The sequence below is a fragment of the Melanerpes formicivorus genome, unplaced genomic scaffold (assembly GCF_026170545.1).
Source record: "Melanerpes formicivorus ecotype bairdi unplaced genomic scaffold, bMelFor1.0.p_v2 SCAF_1, whole genome shotgun sequence".
Lineage (NCBI taxonomy): Eukaryota > Metazoa > Chordata > Aves > Piciformes > Picidae > Melanerpes > Melanerpes formicivorus.
This window is the reverse complement of record NW_027142353.1, coordinates 6,032,506-6,046,962: the sequence shown is the minus strand read 5'-3', so window position 1 is coordinate 6,046,962 and position 14,457 is coordinate 6,032,506.

Sequence of the window (14,457 nt, the reverse complement as noted above, 5' to 3'; positions counted from 1 at the left end):
TGAGCAACCCCAGCTCCCTCAGTCTTTCCTCATAGGGCTTGTGTTCCAAACCCCTCAACAACTTTGTTGCTCTTCTCTGGACTCGTTCCAGCAAGTCAACATCCTTCCTAAACTGAGGGGCCCAGAACTGGACACAGTATGCGAGGTGTGGCCTAACCAGTACAGTGTACAGGGGCAGAATGACCTCCCGGCTCAGTCAGTGTCTTTAAATATTTTAGTGGGCCAACATTTCTTTAAGTTTGAGTTTATCCATATATTTAATTTTTCTCCTGTAAATGGAGAATATTGAGCAACTCAAGGGGTAGCAACAAATGTGAAAGATATGAAAGAAAACTGTCAGCTGATTGTGCAAAAGATCTACTATTTTTTGTCTATCCATCTCTTAGCTTTTGGGGATAACTGATGCTTATACATCATTAAAAAGTTCTTATATGGAGAAAACATGCTCAAAATTAAAATCTATAATGTTTTCCATTTTGCTGTGCAGGATAGGTTTTTCATTTAAAAGCATGGTCTGGGATGTATTCAGATGTAATTTCAGAGAGGCAATTAATATCGACAGAATGAATTAGCTCCTCAGCCAATAATCATTAAAAATTCCAAGAGATATTGTTAGATATTGCAGCCTGTGCACACACTTCATAATATGTTAACACACAGGAGGATACAAACATCTCCAGATTTTACCTTTATCTGTGTACTCTACTGCACCTATGTACATTATCTTTATTCATATACGTGTATTCCAGTTCTCACTGCAACTAAAGAAGACCTTGTAATTCACCTTAAAAGTACCTGAGTCTAACTCTAACAACATGTGTTACAAAAGGTCAGGATAACAACTAACTCAAATAAAGCCTGAAATAATACACAGAATGTAGGACCAAACTTAAAGACTACTACTTTAGTTGAATTTCATTCTATGCCTATGCAGGACATGCGTATCCTTATGAAGAGATACACAGACACAAATTTGTTTTGTTGGAATAGAATAGAATAGAATAGAATAGACTAGAATAGAATAGAATAGAATAGAATAGAATAGAATAGAATAGGCCAGGTTGGAAGATGTAGGTACCTGAGGTGTCAAAGACATGTAGTCACCCTAAAGTTCATTTCTACAGAGAAAGAATGGTACCTGCATTTTGCCTCATCACTGCTAGAGGATGCTGGCAAACACAGGGAGTAAAGAATGATCATGGTTTTATTTTTAGCACTTCAGGTTTCAATAAATAGCCTTTTAAATATTTCACAAATCTACATAAAATGTGCAGATAGTTTGTATTCACAATACAGAATCTGAAGTTAACCAGGCTGCCCAGTACTTAGTATAGTATCATCATAGTATCAGTCAGGGTTGGAAGGGACCACAAGGATCATCTAGTTCCAACCCCACTGCTATGGGCAGGGACACCCCACACTAGATCAGGCTGGCCAGAGCCTTATCCTGTATGATACATTCCTGTATGTTTTAAAATAATTTAAATTGAGAAACCAGTTGATTTGCACAAGGCTAGTTTTTGATTTTTGAAGATAATTCAGTGTACACCTTATTAGTTGTAGTATGCCTTATTAATGGTAGTATACCTTATTAAATGTAGCCATGAAATTTTGTTTTCACATTTAGCATCACTCATTCCCTCAGCAAATTATGGATGAGAAAATTTATTATTGCATACATTGTAAAAATCAGAAATATATCGCTTGACTTAGAAGAAATAGCACAGAACTCTGAACTTGTGTCTGTCACCCAAGTGACTCTCTGCACCACCTTCTGTGTATGCTAAAAGAAAGAACATTTTTAATTTTATGCATTAATATGTGCTGTCAGTCTTCCTTTTCTCTAAAAGTCAAATCTTCTACTTGTTAGATCATAGCTTGTTGCTATGGGAATTACTACGATGCCATGAAAGAATTTAGGGTGAAAGACAGATGCATTCTTAAGAAGCAAGTATATTCTCATGCAACTGTAATATTGTCATGTCCCTAACGATAAAAATGATAGAAGAAAAACCAGAAGCTACATGACACCCAGACAAAGTGTTTTTAACTAGTACATTTTTCAAAGTTTTCCAGAAGACATCAATTGCTTTTTAAGCAAATTGTTTTGTACGGAACTCCAATGGGAGAATTACAAAATGCCCCTCTTCAGCCTACAATTAGATTAATCATGTAACTGAGGCCTTGAATCCGTGCACATTCTGATTCAACAAGAATATCAGTCCCCATTAATTTACTGTAAGAAGAAGCTCCATGAAAAGCATTTCTTCACAAACATCTACCCTGAAGATGCTCCTTTCCCTCCAAACTCTCTTTCCTTAAAAGTAATATTTTACCTTCTTTTCTTGGAAAAAATGAGAAACCTCTTAATAAGTATTAACCAAAAAAAAATAGTCAAAATGTTTGCTGTGGAAGATATATAGGAAATTGAATAACAAAAGGTTAGATGGATTATCTGAACATTTCCCTGATTTATTGCTAACTACAGAATAAAGTTGTAACTCTGAGATTTATTTATATGAAAAGTGACGGTGATGCTTTTGTATCTAACATATATTCTGATGTTATGGTGGTTTTTTTCTGTTTTGCATACTTTGAGCAAAAGTAATTACAATATAAGAAGATGCCTTGTCATCTACAGTCTTCCTCTTAGAGTGACAAAATCACTTCTTATGAGATATCAAAACTAACACAGATACTCATTGGAATAAATGAGAAGGAACTGACAATCTCACTTTTCTTTGTATCTTAACAGCTACTGAGATCTGTGAGAGTCTCACCCACATATGGAAGTCAGAAGTGGACCTATACCCGGCAAAGATGTGCTGTAACAATTATTACAGATCTTGCTGTTCTTCTCTCTCACCATCTCCATTTCTCTGGCTCCAAGACAGAATAATAAATATCAATCACAAAGACAGAAGGTTTTGAGCATTTTTTGGCACCACTCTGCATTAAAAGGAGGAAACACTCCTCCTGGATTTGTCATGTCTTTCCCAGGAGTAATGTCCCTGTTTTAGACCTTTGTAATTGGGAGGTAGGTTTAACATAACAAATTGAGCACATACAGAGCTCGGTACTTCTGATCTAAGCAGCAGCAGCTGTGTATTGCAGGGAGCAGATTACAATCCCAGTCTTGCACTTCGATATCTTTGGCCTGCCTATAGACTGCCTGTATCCATACCTAGGTGTAGGTGCTTTGCAAACTCTAGATATTAGAAGAAAACTTGGCACGTGTTGAAATTGCTGTCAGTATTTTAACCATCTTAAACTGGACTATAACAGCACCATTTGAATGTAGTGACTAGAAAGAGGAAGAGCTTTCACATACTACAATCCTGTATGTTAACAGTCACAATAATTTTTTACTCTGATTGTGAAGTCTAAGCAGGACTGGAATACAAATAACAATATCAAAGAAGTGAAGTGAGAAACATCAAATACAAAAATGCAAGTGATTGTATTAAGTGTTTACTTTTCCAATACTTTGGACTGTACCTCTAAAACCAGTGTAGATTGATCACTATGGTACATACCACCTAGTCTTGCTGTGAGAACAGGGAATTACTTGGGAAATTATTGTGCTTTAGAAATGCTGCATAACCTCAGGAGAAGGTTTCGTTGTTAGTGATCATTATTATTATCATCAATGTTATCAGCTCAAATGTCTTTCAGTTGCAGAAATGACACCATCTATCTCTTTCAGATCAAAGAGTCTATGTGAGGAATAACTTGCTCTAAAAAATGCACTGAGCTGATTTTGGTTCTGGAGGGTAGACGTCATCTTTATTTTTTACTAGTCAATTCTTTCAGAACAGCTGAGGCAACCAGGAGCTCTCTTACCCTTCTAGCTCATATTGTTATTTCTTCCCCTTCCTTCGCATCTAATGAATTCACATATTGTGATGGGTTATGCCCATCCTGAAAGCAGGGTGGGGGAAGGGCTTGTGAGAGCTTTGCCCTCCCTGGAGGGGGTTTTTCCCCTGGGAAACTGAGTTAGTCTGTTCCACTCCCCCTCCCTGTCCAGCAAGCCTATAAAAGGAAAGACACTGCAGCTATTAGCTCACTTTTGCTTCTGTCTTGCCTGGGTGAGAAGACTGTTGCTGGCTTCCTGCCTCTCTGCCATGTGGTCAGGCCTGATCCTTCTCCCGGCTACATCCACTCCTCTTCAAAGGACTTCAAAGGACTGGTTTTGTATACATATTTTTCCCTATCCATCCTTGTTCCTCACCCTATTGAACCCTTCCTGTTATTGTTTTATATACATATATATATATGTATATGTGTGTGTGCATATATATATGTATAGTTTAATGAAAATGTTAACCTCTCTACTTCCAAAATATTTCTCAGTAGATTTGCTCCTTCCTTTTCTTTTTCTCTCGATTGAGAAAGAGGAGGGGGGAGCGAAGGAGGAATTAGCAATCTTGCCCCCCCATTCTGAGCTCTTAAATCCCAGTTAAGGCTCAAACAACCACACATATTGACTCCTATTGACCAGAGGTGATTTGGCATATATATTCTTTATGAGAATAAAGCAGTCATTTTGGAGTTTGCTGACAGACACAGGAACAGGCATACTCAACACAGAAAAGTTGAACTTTCAGAGCAGGCTTGCATTGATTCCACATTCTAAAAATATTAGTAACTAAGTGGATAAATAGTGTTTGCTCCATTTCCACTTACACCTACTGTAGAAAATAATCTAGCAGGTACACTCTTTAAATAATTCCTAAATGGCATACCCTAAGCAACAGGGACAAAAGACTGTTCAATTTGTGAGTTCTGACAGGAATAAAATGTGGAACCAAGTATGAGTTTTGATTGGCTCTCCTCTGAGTACTGGTGAGAGAAAAAAAAGGTTAGACAGACGAGTAGAACTTTCAAGTGAAACCTTTTTTTCCTCTGGAAGACTGAAAACTTGAAAGTGCAGTGATAATCTGGAGGGTTGAAGTCATGGTGTGTAAAACTCTTATTGCCTATTTAGTACCTGTTTATTATCATAAACAGTATTTGTATGATACTATGTTAGTCTTTAGAGTGTCATGTTACCTATAGAAATTACAACATAATCCTCAGTCACATAACTTCATGACCTTAAATTATTTTTAGTTTTAAGAATATTCATATGTACAATTTTTCATTTGACCAAGATCCAGATGAGTCCTCTCTTCTTGAGTTTTGATGCTTCCTTTTCTATGCCCACTAGACAGTAGTCAGTAGAAGCAATCTGAATGTTTATTTCTGGCATTTCTTTACCTCTGCTTTTGAGAAAAATATGAAATTCAGGTGAATCGGTGAATGTGTACATTTTAAATAAGCATAGAAAGAGATGTCTGAAGTTCTAGGCTGATCTTATTTTAACTGAATCATTCTTGGATCATGAATGAGCAGCAACATGTGATTCATATACATGATATGATAAAACATGATGTGATTTTCTGTATCACAAGGCTCCAACTAATTCAGCTGCATCAATAGATCTCTATAATAAAAGAAGCAATCAACAGCATGCACAAATGTAAGACTGAAGAAGCTTTAATTAATATAGTAATTAGTGATTAGAGGCTATAAAATCAGGGTGATATGTGGATGGGTATTTTTATTGTTGCCTTAGGTCCTTTAAGAAAAGATTTTTTGTTCTAAACTTGTATCTATCTCTTTCTATAATTTAATCTAACTGCAACACTTTGCTAAGTTACTGACACAAGCAAAGTTTCTAGAATATAAGTTTTCAGTATGTCCTCTACATTTGCTGCTTTTTCCCACTGGCTGGAGACTGATTATATGAAAACACAAACATGACTAATCTAAAACCAATTTCAAAATGAGAAATAGCAATAACTCTTGCTGGGAAGACAACATGTTTCTCCTGTAACAATGTAAAATGGTCTTTAATGATTCCCTCTGAGCAAGAAACCAATGATACAATTTGTTTCCTTATGAGTTTCTTTACTTATTGGGTAGATACATTTCTACTTAGAGTATGGGGTTGGTTTTGTAATTTTTACAGTAACTGTGATCTCATATTTTGATTCTGGGTGTAACTCTCTTGGTCAAATTAAAATGCCACATGTTTCTTAAATTTGTAGCTGTAAGCCTCCGCAGTTTGCCTCTCAGCGGTTGTGGAACTGTGTATTTTTAAGAATGTAATACACACCATCTGCACATACCAAACTCTAGATGATGTTTCCAGTAAAAGCATTTTCAGAGCACTCTGGCCCAGCTATTGGATTTTACTGGAGTGAAATGTACTTTTACCCTTCTCACTAATGCTTTTCCCTTTTGGCACATAAGATACTGAGATATTTATAGTTACTCTTCACTTATTTACTTCAAAAGTTATTTCACTACGTTAAGAGAACAAATTAAGTCATCCGTATCTATCTATATCATAGAATCATAGAATTATAGAATCAGTAAGGTTGGAAAAGACCTCAAAGATCATCAAGTCCAACCTGACACACCTCATGACTACTAAACCATAGCACCAAGTGCCATGTCCAATCTCCTCTTGAACACCTCCAGGGACGGTGACTCCACCACCCCCCTGGACAGCCCATTCCAATGGCTAACAACTCTCTGTGAAGAACTTTGTCCTCAGCTCAAGCCTAAACCTCCCCTGCTGCAGCTTGAGACTGTGTCCTCTTCTGGTGCTGGTTGTCTGGGAGAAGAAACCAACCCCTACCTGGCCACAACCACCCTTCATGTAATTGTAGACAGCGATAAGGTCTCCCCTGAGTCTCCTTTTCTCCAGGCGAACAATCCCATCTCCCTTAGCCTCTCCTTTATATATCTTTAGTCTTCAAGATTTGTATAATTACAGTTTCACTCTGAAAAAGTGATTTTTAGATTTAGAAATAAATAAATTACTGAATCAATACATAGGAAAAGTTTTGATGCGCTTCTTTCACCATTAAATTGTATAATATGTTCTCTACATTACACAAAAAATAAGTTAAAGAAGAAAAAGAGTAGCAACCATGGATCTGCCTCACAGGGCTGTTTTTTCTAATCAGCACATAACCACAAAGCTCTGTGAGGGTTCATCTGGCATTTTCAAAAGCATGATCATGTTTTGTTCTGCCCAACTACAGCCAATGTTCTAATACAGCTGTTACTCTACTATGATACTCCCTGGTTTCACAACACTATACTCCAGTATGCAATCAGAACTTTATAACACTTGATGAACACCACGGTGACAATTAGAAAGCGCTGTTCTAAGAATTACTTTTCCCTTTTAGTGAATTTATTCAAATATTTATAAATCCTTTGCTTCACAAGTGGCCACTGAGCCTTTAGACTCAAGCCCCATGAAAAACTGTGAATATCTAGCCATGGTAGTTCCTGTCTTTTCAATGCTCATCAGTTTATCTACCTCATTTGTTTTACTGGTTGGTTTTACCCTGGTTAGTTTTGTCCAGAAGACTAAAGCAGCTGTGCTAAAAAGAAGTCAGAGTGGCGCAAGCCTACCTGCAAACTATCCTTTAGGGCCTCTTTAGCCTTTTATCGATCACCTTTTAATTCAGAGAGTCCTACTTCAGTTATATGTTACACGAAAACACTAGGAAAAGGAGTTAATGTGTAACAGCATTTCCTCTGAAGGCCCAAGATACTGCCCTCATGTCATGCCATCACTAGAGTTTTGTGTGTGCTGCTACTTTCAAGCATGTTTGTTATAATTAGCAAATAATTGTTTTTGGTATCTATTATTGTTATATGTTTAATTTGTTATTGTGGCAGTTTAAGGCTGATGCCAAGCAAAATTTTCTGCAGATTGAGGAGAAAGAGGTAGAATGTAAATAAATTACCACTGGATGCAAAAGAAAAATAATTATAAGGTCTAAGTAATCCCATTGGTCTGATAACTAATGTAAAGTTAGTTGTATGAACTAACTCTTTCTTTTTTTGGCTTCTTCGCTCTAGCAGATACTAACTGGTGGCTTTTGCTTGGCTGTTGCTGACCTTGGCTTCATTCTTGTTGTGGCTAAGTACTAACAAGCTACTCTCTGCTTTGTCTCTTTTTTTCCTTGTACAGGGTAGGGAGGGAAGGTAGCAGAGAGGGAAAGCTGTTGGTAACCCCCTGGTTTTGTCCAGGGGGGTTCTTGTGCTGTTTATAAATGGTTAATATATGTAAATATTGTATATTTTGTACATATTAATTGCTTTTCATATTTCTAGATTTTAGTTCTGCTTGTAAACATACCTTCATTTGCTTTCCAAATGAGCTGGGCTGGCAATTTTATTTTGGGGGTAATTTCAACCTACCACAGTTATTTTTATGTTGCTTCTTAGTAACTGCATGTTCATGTTAAAGCTTTGATAGAACTTCTCCATACTCCCAAAGTAAGTGAAAGACCTAATAATACTTTGAAACTGGTTAGAATAAAATGCATTGGTTAGTTTATGCCCTGGTAGTCACATCAAGTGTAGCAAGATCAGGTATGCTCTCTTCCTTGGAAGTAATTTTAAAGTGTTAATTCTTGTGCAACTGATCTTTTCCAAGACTACAACTCTTTGAAAAACTCAGACTGATAAAAAAAGAATGGGCCCATCATATTTTCAACTGATGTTAGGGATCTGCATAAGAGAAGCTTCTCAGAGTTTCTCTTCCTTTTTCCTACATTATAAAACATGAGTGCTGGAAGACTCCCACAGAGAACAGACTGAAAATCAGGCACCACTGTGTTGCTGTGATCCTAGAGGAGGGGCAGGTAGAGAACTAGGAGAAGAATGCATACTTTAATCTTTCTAATGCATCTTTTCTCTTGTGAACATGCTATGTTTTACCCCGTAGACTATTTAAAAGTTATCTAATAGCCTCTTAAATGCCATTGGTATGCTGTTAAAAGGAGGATGAAGATTTCACCAGTGTCAGTTAATTAACTGGCAGCTAATGCATTAATCTCCACTGCCCGCGTGCTTGTGTTAAAATTGCACCCAGTGAAGTGCAATTGAGCAAGTGCAACCTGATCTTTAAAAATTCTGGAGGGATTTTATGTTTATAAGTGTACTAAGCTTAGCAGAAGTGGCAAATACTGGGGTGTCCCTTCGTTTTCAGAACTGAGTAATCACAGTCATTACAGACCTCATACTCTACAGCACAGTGGTATTCCAGTTTTTCATATCCCTGATAAGAAGAGGAAACCATACACTATTTATATGGTCTTTATTGGCTGGTCTCAGCAGGACTGTCCCTCTGTCCTCAACAAGTGATTTAGCTTGTATCCCTTCTTTTTTTTTTGTCTTACACTCATAATCCTCATTTGCTTTTTCTGCAAATAGTTGAAAAGCTCTTGATGTCTGCACAAATGCATAAAGATGGACCTTACTTCTGAATGCAGGTATAACAAGATAGATTTAAAATCACAGAATTTTAGAATTGTTTTGGTTGGAAAAGGCTTGAAGATCATCAAGTCTAACTATTAAACTAGTACTACCAAGTCCACCACTAAATCACACCCATACGTGCCGCTTTCACACATCTTTTAAGTACCTTCAGGGATGATGATTCTACCACTTCCTAGGGCAGTCTGGTCCACTGCTTGGCAATCCTTTCAGTGAAGAAATTTTTCCTAATGTTCAATCTAAACCTCCACTGGTGCAGCCTGAGGCCATTTCCTTTTGTCCTATCACTTTTTACTTAGGAAAAGGGACTGATATCCACTACAATCTCCTTTCAGGTAGTTGTAGAGAGCAATGAGGTCTCTCCTCAACTGCTTTTCTCCAGGTTCAACAACCCCAGTTCCCTCAGCTGCTCCTCATAAGACTTGTGCTCCAGACCCCTTTGCTGCCTGCCTTTGTTCCTGCTCCAGCAACTCAGCATCCTTCTTGTAGTGAGGGCTCCAAAACCGAACAAAGTATTTGAGTTATGGCCTCACTAGTGCTGAATATAGGGGAAGAATAATTTCACTACTTCTGTGGCCACATTATTTCTGACACAAGAACGTAGTATTTCTGATACTTCTTTACATACTTTAGCTTTTTGTAATTAATCTTCCTTTCTTTTTCTACAGCTGGTAATGTGAAGCCAGTTTGGGAATAGAAGTTAGTAAATCATGCTTTAAACTGAATATCATACTATGATTTTAATACCAATATTGGCTACCTAATTTAATCCATATGTTTATTCAGCTATTTTCCTTCTGTACAAGATGGAAACATTTAAACTGCAGCCCATTTAAATGGATTTTAAGTATTGTTTGTACAGAATTCCTTCAGTGCCCCTTGAAGGACTTGGAACTCCTCTGTTGGTGAGTAACAGCAAGTTCACCTGCACCTGTGCCATCTTCCAACTGGTGATCAGAAAAGACTGACAGGAAGTCTCTCTGAAATGAGACAGTTTGCCTCCTTGACAAAGGTATTTTGTGCCTTCTTATTTAATCCATCAGTTGTGGAGCTTAAACATGAAGATCTGTCAGGTGCACTTGAACTATATGTTCACGTGCTGAGTTGGTAAAGCAGAGAAGGGCAAAGAGGCTGGTGAGAGGCCTCGAGAACAAACCCTATGAGGAGAGGCTAAGGGAGCTGGGATTGTTTAGCCTGGAGAAAAGGAGGCTCAGGGGAGATCTTATCACTGTCTACAACTACCTGAAGGGTGGTTGTAGCCAGGAGGGGTTGGTCTCTTCTCCCAGGCAACCAGCACCAGAACAAGAGGACGCAGTCTCAAGCTGTGCCAGGGGAAGTTTAGGTTCGAGGTGAGGAGAAAGTTCTTCACAGAGAGAGTTGTTAACCATTGGAATGCGCTGCCCAGGGAGGTGGTGGACTCACCATCTTTGAGGTCTTTTCCAATCTTATTGATTCTATGATAAAGTGTTTTATTCATTTAGAAGCCACTTCTGCCACCACCAGTAGGGTGTTTTTTTTTTTTTTGGTTTGTTTTTTAATCTTACTAAATCTCATTTACTGATGACACCACAAGTCACAATCAAAAATACAAGCAAAGAAGCAAACCAAAGAATCTCAACAGGGATTTAGTCTTACTGACCTACACAAAATTGATGTTTAGAGTGCTACAGTGTGGTACCAAGTTAACACAATCATCTACCACTTGAAGGCACTATTTGTGTACTTCTCAGCTTGTTAAACATTTGGACTATCCCAGACTGAAAAAACGAAGGACCCTTTATCCTTGAAGTAGCCAAAAGCCTTTCATACACTTTAACTCTAGTACGCATTGCATCCGTTTAATATGAAGAGGTACTAATGTGTCTTGGTCTCCCACAAGCATAAGATATCCCCAAAAGTAATTATCCAGCTCATATAAAGAATGATGCCTGTGCCCCCTACCTGATGTACATAATGACCTTTATTCTGCCTGCTTAAATGCAAGTGCCCAAGTTAGGTGCCTAAGTGGCCTAAACATTTTTTTATAGACGAGGAAGAGAAGGGCCATTTCCAAATCAGGACATAATTTTTGGTGAGTTGAATACTGTCTACAACAGCCTTTTGGGGCAACAGTGCTTCCACCCTAGCTGTCTTATACTGCACATTAATTAAATTAGGTGGATGAGAGTGTAATAACCTCCAATGAGATGGGCCAAATCTTCCTTGTGAATATCACTCTCCACATAAACATAAACTTTCAAAAAGTTACAAAAGGTAGAAATTATACTTTTGGAGGTGATAAGACCAAGGGTGCATTTTTTTGCTGTTCAATATATTAAAAGTAAAGTTATATATTACACAGTTCCCAGGCTTTTAAAGGAATGTAGTATGGTACTTGGCTCATACCATATTTTGAAAATTGCATCTCATGCAGCAGCTAAAGTACTCTCCTCTAGTGTAAGAAACTCTTATGTTGTGGTTGCTAATGCTGCAGACAAACCTGTAAATCAGGAAATAAAGTTGGTGAGGGGCTTGGAACACAAGCCCTATGAGGAGAGACTGAGGGAGCTGGGGCTGCTTAACCTGGAGAGGAGGAGACTCAGGGGTGACCTTATTGCTCTCTACAACAACCTTAAGGGAGGTTGTAGACAGGCAGAGGTTGGTCTCTTGTCCCAGGCAACCAGCACCAGAACAAGAGGACACAGTCTCAGGCTGCACCAGGGGAGGTTTAGGCTGGAGGTTAGGAGGAAGTTTTACACAGAGAGAGTGATTGGCCATTGGAATGGGCTGCCTGGGGAGGTGGTGCAGTCACCATCATTGGAGGTGTTTAGGAGGAGACTTGATAGGGTGCTTGGTTGCATGGTTTAGTTGATTAGGTGGTGTTGGATGATAGGTTGGACACGATGATCTTTAAGGTCTCTTTCAACCTGGTCTATTCTATTCTATTCTATTCTATTCTATTCTATTCTATTCTATTCTATTCTATTCTATTCTATCTGACTGATCTAGCTAGCCAGTCTTGCACTGATGACCCTTTGTTTTATGAATTTAAATATGTTTAAATACATTCATAATTTTTGCTTGTCCGTGTAATTAATATTCACTGGAATCAACTGCTGCTGTACACAAACAGCATGATTCTATGGAATCAACCACTGCTTTATGCAAACAGTACCTAAACATTTGGTTTTGCCCAAGAGTTTGAGAATCTCCATTACCTCAATGAGAGACCACAGTGCATATAAAGGGACTTGCATAGCTTAAGTAGACTGAAGAAACCATCTATCTGCATTAGGAAGGCCTACTGCTTTTTTAATTCCTTTCCTTCAGTCTTAGTATAACAGGCCAAATCCATCTCTGGTATAGCTGCTCTGAAGCCACTAAGTTAGTTTAGGGATGGATTTGTCCCATTTTATGCTTTTCAAGAACCTAAGTAACAATAAATGCCACATCACAGCCACAGCTCAAACGCTGTTCAGAGAAGGGATGTACAATAGATCTTTGTCTTCTTCCTGCTCATAATGAGTGGTGTAGGTCATCTGCATCATTAACATTTGCAGTTGATGCATTTGCGTAGTCTGTATACACTTCTTGGAACTGCACAGACCTTCTCATTGTTTTCAGAACCTTGATTTTTCTTAGCATTATCATCATCCAAATGTATTTAAGGATGAAACTATTAGAAACACAATTGGTGAATTAATGTCATGAGGACTGCTGCTGGCAGCTCATCAATTTTTGATATGCCACTCAGACAAATGAAACATAAGCCACCCAGAACAAGGGGACCTTTTGACACTTCAAAGGAAACCCCTATGGGTGGTTTCCTCTTGAAGCTGCACTAAACTGGCTCAATCTCCTCAGCTGGAAGCTGCCAATGTCTCATTAACCCCTAAACAGGCCCTGCATGAGCTTTTCTTTTCAGCTATAATTATGCCATGCACTCCTGTTATGCTGTACTGAATTGCAACACTGTCACCAGCACATTATAAACATCCACCCTAATTGAAAAGCAGATTAGACTCGTGTTAATTAGCAAAAAAACCCGCCCACTTGCATGCATTATGATTGCCTCTTAAATACTAAGGATGTTGAAATCCCTCAGAAAGACAAGGCAGACTTAATTGCAATAACCTGCAAATTAAGTTTAATTTACTTTAAATTTACCGGTTTAGCAGGCTCATTTGATGGTGTTAATGTTCTAGCAAATTAATTATCTGAATTAGTCATGCCTGGTGGAGTTTTGCAGCAGAATACATTGTACAGTGGCCTATTAATAACAGACAAACAGGACAGGATTAATGAGAAGATTATGCTAAAGTTCTTTTTTAAAAACAAGGATCTTTCATGAATTCAAATATAATCACCAAAGTGCAAATACAGACACAGAATATAAACAAACTGAAATTTATTACACTCTATGGCATGCCATCTAGGAGAAACAGTAAAACATTACCCATGAAATATTTGATAGAAAGAGGCTTCTTCTATGCACTCAAGTAGATCACTTCTCACAGCAAACCATTTCCCATTATCTGGTATCTCACTATGAGACTTCAAATACATAAGTGCTTTCAAGAGTCCTTGTACTACAGAGAGAGAGAGCTGATAAATAAATTAGAAATAACATCTCATACGTTAATTCCATAGTCCACTTTGTAGCTTATGAGGCAGTAGAATTGCTTTTTTGCATTCCATTGCTAACCACTGTCTGCTCCAGTTAAAAAAAAATAAATAAATAAAAGGGAGAAGAAAAAGCCCTCCACAGAGATAAAGCTGCAAGTAAACTGCAAAAGCAGCATCCTGGCTTGCTTCTGCTCCCTAGATACATACAACAAGTTGAAAAAAAATTTCTCCTCATAGCCTTTGGAATAGCTCTCAGAATAAAACTATAATTGGCCTTGTAAACAATGTCAAGGTACAATCATTCACCCTGCAGAAAACGTTGACTGACACTATGTGAGATATCAAGATAGTGGGGACAAATATGCTTTCTAGCTGGTTTTGATCATGAAAGTTTTGTCTGCTTATTTGCTAAGTGTTGCCCCTTCTATTAGGGTCCACAACCATGCCAAATTTAATGAGGTATGTTCAATTCAACTTTGTCTCCCTGTGGAGGAGTGGAAA